This window comes from Hemitrygon akajei, chromosome 5, assembly GCF_048418815.1.
Source record: "Hemitrygon akajei chromosome 5, sHemAka1.3, whole genome shotgun sequence".
NCBI lineage: Eukaryota > Metazoa > Chordata > Chondrichthyes > Myliobatiformes > Dasyatidae > Hemitrygon > Hemitrygon akajei.
The window spans coordinates 181,333,725-181,346,590 of NC_133128.1; the positions used below are offsets into that span (position 1 = coordinate 181,333,725).

Below are 12,866 nucleotides of genomic sequence, written 5' to 3' on the forward strand. Positions count from 1 at the left end.
TAACGTTGCCCTTTTGGCATGCATTTTGTATCTCCTGTTGTAAGTTGTAGGCAACATCCTCACTACTGTTTGGTGGTCTGTATAACTCCATCATGCTCTTTTTACCCCTGCTGTTCCTTACCTCTAGCCAGAATGATTCAACACCTGCTGAGCCTATGCCACCTCTTTCTAATGATTTGATTTCATTTTTTTTTAAAAACCAACAGAGCCACGCCTCCCCCATTGCCTACCTGCCTGGCCTTTCAATACAATGCACATCCTTGGATGTTAAGCTCCCTGTTATAATCTTCTTTCTGCCACGATTCAGTGATGCCTACAGCATCACACATGCCAATCTGTTGCTGTGCTACAAGTTCATCTACTTTATTCTGTATACTGTGCACATTCAAATATAATAGTCTTAATGAAACACTCAATAATTGATACTGAATTGTTAAATTACTCAGAGGAAACCAGGCTGATGTGTACTACACTGGGATTAAAAGTGCTGTAATGATAGTTAGATGTTGCTCAATGTTAGAGCAAGACATTTATAACTGCATTATACATTTACACCAAACCTACACAATATGACCAAAATTAGAGACTTTCATTCCCTATGAACTTTGAACTATACAGAAATTTTACTGCTTAAACATCTTAAAAATTTTACTGCTTAACTGCTTTAACAAAAATAAAGTTACTTCTCTCCCAACTTAAATAAATTCATTGAAGAAACAAAATGACTGCATAAGTTGAACTTACTTTACAGCGTTCATACTTAGGTTGGTAAGTAAGTCAGGACTTCAAATTCCAATACATGAGCTTTTGTAAATCATCATGATTGTTCTTTTTAAAGAATTTAATAGTGGAAAGTGGAGGAAGGAATGGAAACCATGATAAATAGTAGAACAATGTAACTGGTACATTCTACAAATACAAATTTGCTTGAAAATCCTCAAAACAATATTCCAACTTTTTTCCAGTTACCCTTCAGTATTTAAAAAGAATGTTAATTCAAGGCAATAAATAGAGTGGCTGACAGCATAATTTCAACAGGAATATGCAGTCAGTAGCCATGTTGCCATAGCTCCGCATTTGACAGATGGAGCTTTAATGGTTGCAAGAGCACTCTATTTTAATAGGAATAAAAATTAAGCTAATGGGGAAAAATTACCCATGTATCCCAACTTATAATATTTCTAGATTCCAAATAATATCATCTGCTATTTGCCCTTGTTATAATCAGCGTGGACATCTATTTTACAGAAGCTCAATCTATTTAACATCTTAATATATTTCATATTTTACATTGCACATGAAGCTAATTTTCATATTTAAAAACAAAGCAAAAGTACTAAGATGTTTAATAAAGGTGCAACCTTTCCCCCTGTGTACTGGGGTAAGAAAATTCATATTTAAATGCTTAAAGGAAAGAAATACACTTATATTCATTTAGTCAAAAGAACATATGTAGGAATATTTTTGTTTTGATAATCGTACAAAAAACAACCATCCTTGAATGGTCTGGCCTAAATTTAGCCAAAACTTACAAATAAAATTAGTAGTAGCTCTACACTATCCTGTAAGATGACTTTGTAAGCCACTAGGTTCAAGAACAACAAATGATGACCTAAGTAGCAACACACATATCATGAAAGTGAATGCAATAATTTGCAACAATATGAATTAAGTGCCTCTGACATAATTTTATGAAGGTGAAAGAAGTGTCGATTTTATCTGATATTCATCGAAGTGATAAACATTAGCAAGTTGCATGCAAATCTGGGCAAGGAATGATGTCATTTGTCTTTAATTTGCATTGCTAGTCAGATCTTCATCAAAATCTTACTTGTCAGTAGATCAAAAGTTTTTTTAGAATTCCATTGACATACAGTGTGGAGTTGACCCATCCAGCCTTCAAGCCACACCACCCAGCAATCACCCAATTTAATACTAGCCTAATCACAGGATAATTTACAATGACTAACTAAACTTTCAACCAGTAGGTCACTGGACTCTGGGTGGAAACCGCAGCACCCGGAGGAAACCGACGCTGTTACAGGGAGAAGGTACAAACTCCTCTGAGGCAGTTGCAGGAATTGAACCTGAGTCGCCTGTACTGTACTGTAAAGTGTTGTACTAACCACTACACTACTGTATCGTCTCCCTTTTCTGTACATACTTCGAATGCTAATTAAAATGAGCACTATTTAAATAGGAATAAAACTTAAGCTGGTACAGAACATATTTATCATGCAAAATTATAAATAACTATACAAGTTTTCTTTTCAAGAAGTATTTTTTCATACAGTCCCTCTCAAAATGTCATTTCAAAATTATATTCCATTGCTATTGCATTACTAATTCAAGATTTTTTTCATGATGCTAGTAAATAATTATTCATAAACAGTAGGCATAAGAAAAAATTTAACTACTTTAAACAAATGGAAGGTATTTTAATTAAAAGCCTGGTTGCTGAAATGTTAGTGGCAATAGTCAAGTTGCATTTTAAAACCATGTAAAAATGGACTCACTAAGCATTCCTGCACAATTTCTCTTTGGACAAGATTACAGCAGATGGCTGATGCTACAAGAGATAATCCCAGCAACAAAGTCATCAGCATGGATCTGTAATAACCAGGCTGTCAACACAATGTCTTTCTACTAATGGAAGGTGCAGGCCGGAAAATGCATTTCATAAAACTCCTCGACTCTTATTTCAAAGGCAAAACAGTTGATAGTGTATTTTCTATTCTCAGAAAACTGCTCATTTCTTTATTTACTACTACAGAACTACAAGAGTATAGTCTGTGTGCCAAAATAGCCAATATATTCATTCCAGGTAATAAACAATACAATGCATTTATAAAACAGGTTATTACCAGTAAGAATGATTTCTGCAACACGATCACAGAAACTTTCAAAATGTGTCAAGATCTTACTGGAATCATTGGCAACTTCAAACTCTTGTCATTTTTCAGTCAAGTGTTGGAAATATTCACTAGCATCAGGGTGTGGGTTACTGTCCATACCCAATAGCTAATCTCCACTGGTCACTTCCTTGTAAGCAGCGCCTCTGAATTCTCCCAGGAGTTTATGGTGAGCAATTTGCTCTCACCATAGCAGTGGCAGGTTAAGGAGTGAGTAAACTTTTATAGTTTCTAATTATATGTACTGTTAAATGTTTTAAAGCAACTTGATATGACTTAAATATTAACATTAGGTAATGTTTTATCTGTTCATCATTGAAACCTTCCCATGAACCTGACAAATTCTCTCTCTGCTCATTGGATCAGTGGAGAGCCCCAAATGTACAAAATCAACCCTACTTTGCTCTATTTTCACTTTTAAATTAAAAACTTTAAAATGAAAGTTACTTTTTAATATTTAAATGTATCAGAATTTTAGAAAATCAGGAACACCAAAAGTTTTGTCTAGGGAATTGACTTTGCTCCCAGAGGAATTTTGAGATGGGAAATCGTTGTGGCCCAATCTCATCACCCAATAATGTAGCTAGAGGCTCTATTGCTGCTTAATGCCCCAACACTCAATTTGGAAACTGCAGGTGTACAAGATTTAACATGCGTAAGTTCAGGGGACTGGAGTTCACAGGCAAACAGATCCACATATTAGTAAAATCTCATATCATATGACATTATGCCTTAGTCTTAAAAAGTACAAGAACGTGAATGTCAATTATATTCAAGAATGATTTTAAATGTTCCTTTGCATCAATGAAAACAATTTCCTTTGCAATTTTTATGATGTATTCAAGGTAAATTTGTGCCATTCTACATCGAAGACCACAATGCTTACAGGATGATGCTAGTCACTATACAGACGTCCAACATAATGCTTCTGAAAAAACTAACAGAACACTATTTGGTAAAAACTTTTGATTGGTATTTTAAATTTGAAAGTTAGGATTTTAAATGTACTTTACCCATATGACGGGTTTATATCAGATGTTTGTACAGTTACCATATTAAGCCATCTCCAATTCACATATTCTGCATAATTCCAGGTTTAAATAAATTTAACATCGTTGAAGGAAAATCCAGAAACCTAAAAATATCTTGTTTCAATAAAATTGCTCAGAATTAATTCAGGGCTACGTAAGAAATCTAGTGCTGAGGTGGCTTGTATTTGTTTCATTAGTACGACAGTCAGAATAACACATTTTCGTTTTAATCCACTAACAACTAAAAGTTAACTTATTGGTAATAACCTGACAAGGAATGTAGTAAAAAAAATGAGCAAGTCACTATTAGTTCAAACTCTTACTTACACTCTGTAGCCACTTCAATAGGTACACCTACTCATTGATGGAAATATATAGTCAGCCAATTATGTGGCAGCAAGTTAATGCCCAAAAACATCCTGACATGGTCAAGATGTTCAGTTATTGTTTAGTCCAAACATCAGAATGGGGAAGAAATGTGATCTAAGTGACTTTTTCTGTGGAATGATTGTTGTAGGGGGCAAAATAAACTCAAACCCATCAAAACATCAATTTTCTAACTTCTCAGCATGACTGCATTGACGGGAAACAGTTTTTAAATCTGTCATCTTTTCAACTTAGGAAATAGTCATGATTTCCATTTGGTTTTATGGAGCATTACTATTTGTATCTACCATCTGTTCTAATAAAGAATCAAAAAGTGGCCATTTGGGAAAGTCAGGCAAGTACCAACGACTGTTATCTGACATAGGTCTGAATTTTATCATCTCAATTATTTGAAAACAGGAAGACTGCAAGCAGTGTGAAAACGCAAAGTTTCTGCATCATGTTTAACAAGGCAAAAATTTTAATTTCCCCCTCAAGACCAATCATTCATCCTCACCTTTCCTTCAATATTCTTACTTCAGTGACTCCAATAAGAGATATTTGTGTTTTCACATTACAGATGAGCAAGAGCAGAAGGTGGAGACAAACAGTTGTAGAAAATTGATAGTGGAGGATGGAGGAAGGTCCAAGCACCACTCAGCTAGACACCGATGCTCTATTACGATGTTCATCGACGACTTGGATGCTTTTGGCATAGCAGCAAAGAAGGTCCAAGCTGCAGGCAGTCATCTCAGCCAAAATGTGCATACCTGGAATGAGATTGAAGAGTCGGTCTTGAGCATCACATCATAAACTTCTGCAATAATGTCTTCACCAATGGTGAAAGTGGCCATCTTCATGAGGCTCAAACACGACAATCACATGCCCAATGAGGCCCTCATGCAACTTCAAAACATTTTACAGATACCCACAGATGGCTGTTCAACACTCAGCTGATTGACAATGAAGCATGGACACATGAATTACTCGCTCCCCGCCAAGGAAATGGAGTTAGTGCAAGTGGAATATTAGACTGAAAACATGGAAGCAGGAACTTTGACCAAATGCTTCACTTTCTCAGATGTTTCCAATTCTCAGTGTGAGAGTCTATACTTCACAGGTTCACTTAATGCCAAATTTCCCAAACAGCAAATTATACAGCCCACATCATCTCAGCTGTAAGGGAGTGGATCTAACACAGGCATTTTAGTCAATATATTCGTATTACAATTCAGATTTTTTTTCACCAGAGGGTGGTGAATCTGTGGAATTCATTGCCATAGAAGGCCCTGGAGGCAAAGTCATTGGGTATATTTAAAGCGGATGTTGATAGGTTCTTGATTAGTAAGGGCATCAAAAGTCATGGGGTGGGGGAGAAGGAGAATAGGGTTGAGGAGAATAAATCAGTCATAATAAAGCCTGTATTGTCTTATGGCAATGATCTAAATGAGCATTTCTCCAGAAATTCTAAAACTACTATTAAAACTGTTCTTAATGAATGCTTAACATATTTGTCATTCACAACCCTGTTACAGCTTCACAAGGCAAAACCAAATGCAGTGGATTCTGGTAAATTGGGAAAAATCTTAAAGAACAAAAACTCATCTCGAAAATTGCCAGGATTCCCTTTATTTATTTGGGACACTATGCCACTTAATTGGGACGGGGAGTTGCTGAACAGACAATAATGAGTGCACTAGTGTTGGTCGCTAGCACCTGTGTGGCCATTGGATGCGACACCATGCTTAGACCAAACAGTTTTTTAATAATGTCAGTTGTGTGTGTTTGTGTTTTCAAAAAAACTTTTGGGGGGGTAAGGGAGAGAATCAGAATGGGGAATGGAGGGGGGGAAGCGAGGGAGAAATTACTGGAAGTTGGGGAAATCAATGTTCATGCTGTCAGGTTGGAGGCTACTCAGACAGAATATGAAGTGTTGTTCCTCCAACCTGAGAGTGGCCCGAATTGTGGCAGCAGAGGTGGCCACGGATGAGCATACCAGATTAAACTGACCATCGTTTTTACAAGTCTTAGGCATTTTTGTTTATAAAAATGTAAAAAAAAATTGATTGATTTCAAAACATAACAGCTATTTGGTGATTCTGGCTGTTATCAAGTCCATATTCCTTACTGTGTATCAAGTAGTACATACATGATCTGAGGTTAAGTGAGAGCCGAGCATTTTCAGATGTACTGAAGAAAACAGGCAAATTTCATGTTATGCTGGGGAGTTGGAAACCTTCAATGGAATGGTGCACTTGATGTCTCGGTGGTGAGACAAAAGAATATTTTTTGGGTCATGATAAGAAAGGATTACTCCCCAGATAATCCATGAAGATGCCTCTTGCAGGATCAGACAAAGTTAAGAAAAACACACCTCATCAGTGGAAAAAAGAAACAGGTTCATGTACCAGATATTACCCTTCAAATAAAATGAATTGACGTTTCAGATTTGGGATTTTTTTTTACTAAACTCTTTCTAATAAAATTTATTGATATAAAATTCAAATTTGAGCAATACTACAGTAGTGAACAGTTAAAGTGCAATTTAAAATCAAAACAAATACTTCATGATTTTGACTTAATCTTGACAGTATAAAATTTATGCACAAAACTATTTTGGGTACAACCATTTTACAATTCTCATGTAAATCGTACAAAATAGGCACATAGAATAATTTGTGGAACTATATGCATGCCCTTTAACGAATTACAATGCTCCTTTTCATTTAATTATAATAATTTGCCAATTAATCATAGTAGAACATGTTTTTGAAACAAGAAATGACACAACTGCAGCAAAATTAAAATTGTATGAGTTTTAGTATTACAGCAATGCAGAATGAAAAAAGTATAAATCTAATTATATAATGTTATGCTATGGTACAAATATGATAGTCTGCAAGACAGCTTGTTTTGAACACGTAGCTGCTGTGCAAATTTTATTATCCAAAAATTGTACTAACTGTAGACAAATCAAACAAAGTAAATACCTATCCCTGTTTATTTAACCCAAATAAACAACATATGTTAATTTAATGAACAGCAAATGAAGAAGCTACTTGGAAGTACATTGTAAAATGCTTAGCAAGTGTCAGCTGTGCAGGGATTTACAACCCCAGTCACACAGAATATGCATAATGCAGAGGATAAGCATATGAAAAGCAAGACAAAGGAAAAAGGTTACTCCTTGGTGGTGAAGATAATTTCATAAAATCACTGTGCCTTCTGTGCAACCATTTGCTCTCCAGAGATCAAAAACATCCAGTTAAAAGCTATGCTTTAATAGTAGGAACCCGAGGGCTCAGACATACAATTCCTGGCAACAGACATGCAATCTCAACCTTACGAACATTTTCTTTCGGTTTTACGAAAACTAATCCTTGTGAAAGAGAATAAGCAATACCATAATAAGTTTAAGCAATGTCACAAACCAATAAGGAATATTGAATATGTTTTAAAAAATTTAACACCTAATAATCCCCCCCAGGAAACATTTTCCTCCGTTGGATACAGAAACGTAAAGGGTACTTTACAAACTGTAAGTGGTGAAACAGACCAAAAGATCACTGATTCCCAGCATGTTTAGCCATTCCCAGCCAAGTTAAAATGCAGTCTAAAAGTAAACAACCGTACATGTACCTTTAGGCGAAAAATAGAGAAAGCAAGCAAACATTAACATTCTTCATAGTTTACCAGTGATCTCTGCTTGAAATTGTTACACCTTACATAGGAAGAAGAGAGAGGGACCAGCATTTAACTATTTAGATCCCTAACATACAATAAAAGCCTGAAAAAGACAGTCCACTAATTTAAGACACAAAATCATCACTGTATGAATGGATTCAGATTGTCACAACATGCTTTAATGCTTCAGAGAGAATACAACTGTTTTTTTCCAGTTTAATCTAAGCCCATACTAATAGTTACCAAATGTTCTCTGAAAAGGCCTAGAACATGCAGATCTACTAAACAGCTGTAAATTACATTTTTATTAGAGAACAATTTTATTTTTCAGTTCTGATCTAAACATCAAATCAGGAGAATACAGAACATTTACCTAAATTGAGCTGTGTGTTTCGAGTATGGTCTTGAAAACTAAATAACTTGAAATAATCAGGCTTTCTGAATGACACCTACAAGTTTAACCCCAAGACTCTTCTTGCATCACTAACAGGATGCTCACATTTCTACAAATGGTTGTCAGAGAAGCTAGCTTTCTCTATCAATGAATCCAAGCCCATAATTTCAAAACAAAAGACAGAGAACCCAATACTCTAAATGTGATCTCCCACCTTCCTAGTTATTGAACTAATACTCCATGTTAAACACCAGTCAGACCACCAAGGATACGAAATATATTTTGTGTGGGAGGGTGGAGATTGCACATTACCAAGAAAAAGGCTACACAACTCCACTCCTCAGATGAAAGATGAGCAAACTAGAAAAAAATTGACAAATAGCGGTACTAGAAAGTTTGTTCATCCTTTAGAACTTTCTCTTATTTTTGCATATGACCTAAAATGTGATCAAATCTTCACACAAGCCCTAAGAGAACCCAATTAAATAAATAAAACAAACACATTACACTTGCTCATTTATTTATTGAGAAAAATGATCCAATATTACATACATTTGTTGGAAAAATCACGTGAACCACTGGGTAATGCCTTCGACAAAAGCTATTTAGAGTCAGGTGTTTCAATCAATGAAATTAGATTGGAGGTGTGGGTTGAAGAGGTGCCTTGCCCCATTAAAAAAAAGTCAGGTTAATGACAGAGCCTACTCTTCTCAAAAAAGATCTGTTTATGTGCACCATGCCTGGATCAAAACAAGTTTCAGAGGACCTTAGAAGAAGAATTGTAGAGATGCATTAAACTGGAAAAGGCTACAAAAGCATCATCAGTCCACATAAAAGAAATTGTCATCAAATGGAGGAAACTCAGTACTGTTGCTACTCTCTCTAGGAGTGGGCATCCTGCAAAGATCACACTAAAAGCACACAGTACAGTGCTGAAGGAGGTGAAGAAGAACCCAAGGGTAACAGCAAAAGAACTGTAGAAATCTCTAGAACTTGCTAAAGTCTCTGTTTATGTGTCCACTATAAGAAAATCACTGAACAAGAATGGTGTTCATGGAAGGATACCATGGAGTAAAAAAAATTGCTGCACATCTCAAGTTTGCAAAAGACCACCTGAGTGTTCTACAATGCTTATGGGGCAATATTCTGTGGACTTATGGGACAAAAGTTAAACCTTTTGGCAGAATTTGGGCCCGTTTTGCTGCCTCAGGGCCTGGGCAGCTTGCAATCATTAAGGGAACAATGAATTCAAAATTGAATCAAGACATTTTTTTACTGGAGAACGACAGTAAAATTCATTACCTGAAGCTTAATAGAAGATGCATATTGCAACAAGACAATGATCAGAAAAACAAGACTAAATCAACAACAGAATGGTTTAATAAGAAAAAAATTGTTTTGGAACAGCCAAGTCAAAGTCCTGACCTTAATCCTATAGAAATGTTGTGGACAGACCTGAAGTAAGCAATTCATGCAGGAAAGCCCACCAACATCCCAGAGTTGAAGCAGTTTTGTAATGAGGAATGGCGTAAAATTCCTCTAAGCCAATGTACAAGACTGATCAACAGTTACTAGAAACGTTTGGTTAAAGTTATTGCTGTACAAGGGTGTCACACCAGTTACTGAAAGCAAAGGTTCACATACTTTTTCTAATAAATACATGTAATATTGGATAATTTTTCACAATAAATAAGTATAATTTTGGTGTTATTTAATTGGGTTTTCTTTATCAAGTCGTGTGAAGATCTGATCCCATTTTAGGCCATATTTACGCAGAAATAGAGAAAATTGTACAGGGTTCACAAACTTTCTAGCACCACTATTTATGGTATTTTTCCAAAGGAATTCCCATGCAAATACAGAATTCACACAATGCTGGCCAATCTTCACAAATTTCTTAGTTATATTTCATTACAAACGTGAACTTATAGGGGTAAATCTGTCCACTGAATATGCATCTTTTTAGTACAGAAACAATCCATTCACCCATCTGGTGGGAAAAAAGTGAAGGAACAAATGTATGTATATTGAAATCAGTTAAAGCACTGAGTTCAAGTTTAATTTTTCAGTTTACCATATTTCACACAAGTTAATTGGTTAGTTTTTAAGTAGTTCTTGAAGGCTCCTGATCTTCAGGGACAAGCATAAACATTTTTTCTCTGGCAGATTAAAGCTCTGCCCAAGCCATTGGGCAGCTATTGAAGATCTTATAGAATTTCCAGCATTCTCCTTTTGATTTCAGTCTCAAGAACTGTTTTGGTCTGTATTTCACAATTTTCACGAATACAATTTAACACTTACTTTATCTTGGTCTGATTTCCCTTATTAATCAACCAGGTGGCACTATTAGCAGTCGAAGCACCTCAGCAATGCTGGCCTGGCTTCACCCTATCAGAGATATTTGCTTTATCAGATCCACCTCTCCCTTGCCCTCTCATTTCCTCTCCCCCACCACTTTACCACTTTTGATGCAGGGTTGTAGCTTTGAAATGTTAACTGTTTCTTCTCCCCCCCCCCCCACCCCCCGCCACAAAGATAATGTCTGACTGACTTACCATTTATGGAATTTAGGGGGGAAAAGCAAACAATAGTTCTTACAATACCTTAGGGAGAGAAAGATGGTCCTTTTTTTGTTACAAGCCAATGACATGCTGATCATTCTTTTCACCAACTAAATTTAACCTGTTCCTCAAACAACTACCAGCATTCTATACCTACAGAGAAATATTCCCAAACAGAATAGACATTAGGCTTCTGAAAAAAATTGCACTAGGTGTAATACTATACTCCTGCATCAAAACCTATAAATTTGTTCAGAAAATAATATCCTTTCAAGAAGGCAGCGACATAATAGCCTACATTATAAGCAAATAACAGCTGCTAGCAGTGAAGCAGTGAACCTTTTCTGGAGCCAAGGTTACAATACACATAATACATCTTTATTGCTTAAAAAGTTGCAATTCAGCATATAAAAATTTTGATCATGATAATACATCCAACTCCGGCTAATTACAGATAAAAATTTTCTACAGAGATTGAATTTAAACCAAGCAAATTTTCATTTGATTCAATTAATATTTTCATTGTTTGGTTGCTAATAAGCATCCACCAATTAAAGCACATGGTGCTAATGGCCCTAAAATCTTAGTTTTGCTTGATTTGGTTTTGTCTGTAGCTTTGGCTTTTGTTTGCCAATCATCCACATGACAAACAAGTCTAGCAGGTGTTTAGTTGAGCTATACTTCTGCATCATTTAACAATTTTGTGATGCAGCATCGCTGCTCTGTGCAGTGTGCAACAACTGTGAAAGTCATATTTCTCGATTGTGCTCGAGTCTTAAACTGGGCTGCTCCGGTGAATTAGAAGCTACTATTCCGGACAAAATAAGCCCTTTGTGTGATTATCTTTACATTACATTCTTCAACTAGAAGATTTGACAACATTTCTGTGGCAATATTCAAGTGATGGTTCATTTCTAAACCAACTGGAAAAAGTGTTCATATTTTAAATGACTAAAACTGTTTTAATAGAACTAAGCAAAATTTTGAAAATTTGCAGTTAACCTTCAAAATATAATTGGAATAAATATACTGCTACTTGCCTCATATGGTTGCAATAATAATAAATTAAACTACAAATTACAGCCAAGGTAACAGCAACCACAAAACTACTAATGTAAACAATTTCCTTCAAAAGATGATAGGGAGGTAAGTTTTTTTTGAACTACACTCCTAAACAGTGAAATTTAATACCTAAAACTCCAAGGGATGCAGACTCGCTTGACACTTAAAATGGCAGCTCAGAACATATTTATTTAACCTTCTTTTTAAATCATCTTCGTCTTTTATTTTCATGTTTGTATTTTTATCCCATTGTAACAAACTTTAAACTAGATTATCTATATGAAAAGTACTCTATAGTTATTAATTATAACAGTAATATTTATTTGAGGAAAAACTACACAGTAAGACAAGAAATTTTGTCTGACTAGGGAGTCACAGTAGCGTAGTGGTTAGCACAACACTTTACAGTACCAGGGTTCAATTCCCGCAGCTGTCTACAAGGAGTTTGTACATTCTCCCCGTGACCACTTGGGCCTCCTCTCAGTGCGCCAATTCCCTTGCACATTCAAAGATTGGTTGGTTAACTGGTCATTGTAAATTGTCCCGTGATTAGGCTCGGATTAAGTATGGGGATTGTTGCGCGGCGCAGCTCGAAGAGCTGGCAGGGCCTACTCTGTGCTGCATCTCAAGTGATCCATAAATAAACAAATAAATCCCATGGCTGCTTCCCCCCCCCCCCACCCCCAAGGTATTTATCTAATTCGTTATACTATTTAGATTGTCTCATTGTCTTTATCTTGTGCTAAATTAAAGGAATTTAATGTTCTGTGTATCTAATGCTGACCTTTGCTCTGAAGAAAACTGCTATGTTTATCAGAAATTATTTTCTAATGTCTTATTTTTATGTAATCCAACA

The 12,866-nt window shown here is 35.8% G+C and overlaps 1 protein-coding gene across 14 annotated transcripts in view; it reads right to left on the reverse strand.

Annotated features, from left to right (window-relative positions):
- baz2ba (bromodomain adjacent to zinc finger domain, 2Ba) overlaps positions 1–12,866 on the reverse strand; it is a 253,351-nt gene that overhangs the window by 163,552 nt on the left and 76,933 nt on the right. For 11 of the 14 annotated variants that reach the window (XR_012099099.1, XR_012099098.1, XM_073047384.1 and 8 more), the window contains exon 1: positions 4,827–4,955. The exons of 2 other annotated variants lie outside the window; for them this stretch is intronic. The gene's annotated coding sequence lies outside the window, so the exon portion shown is untranslated. Of the gene's footprint in view, positions 1–4,826; positions 4,965–12,866 lie in introns of those variants that run through there. One more of the 14 variants, XM_073047373.1, reaches the window with a different exon arrangement.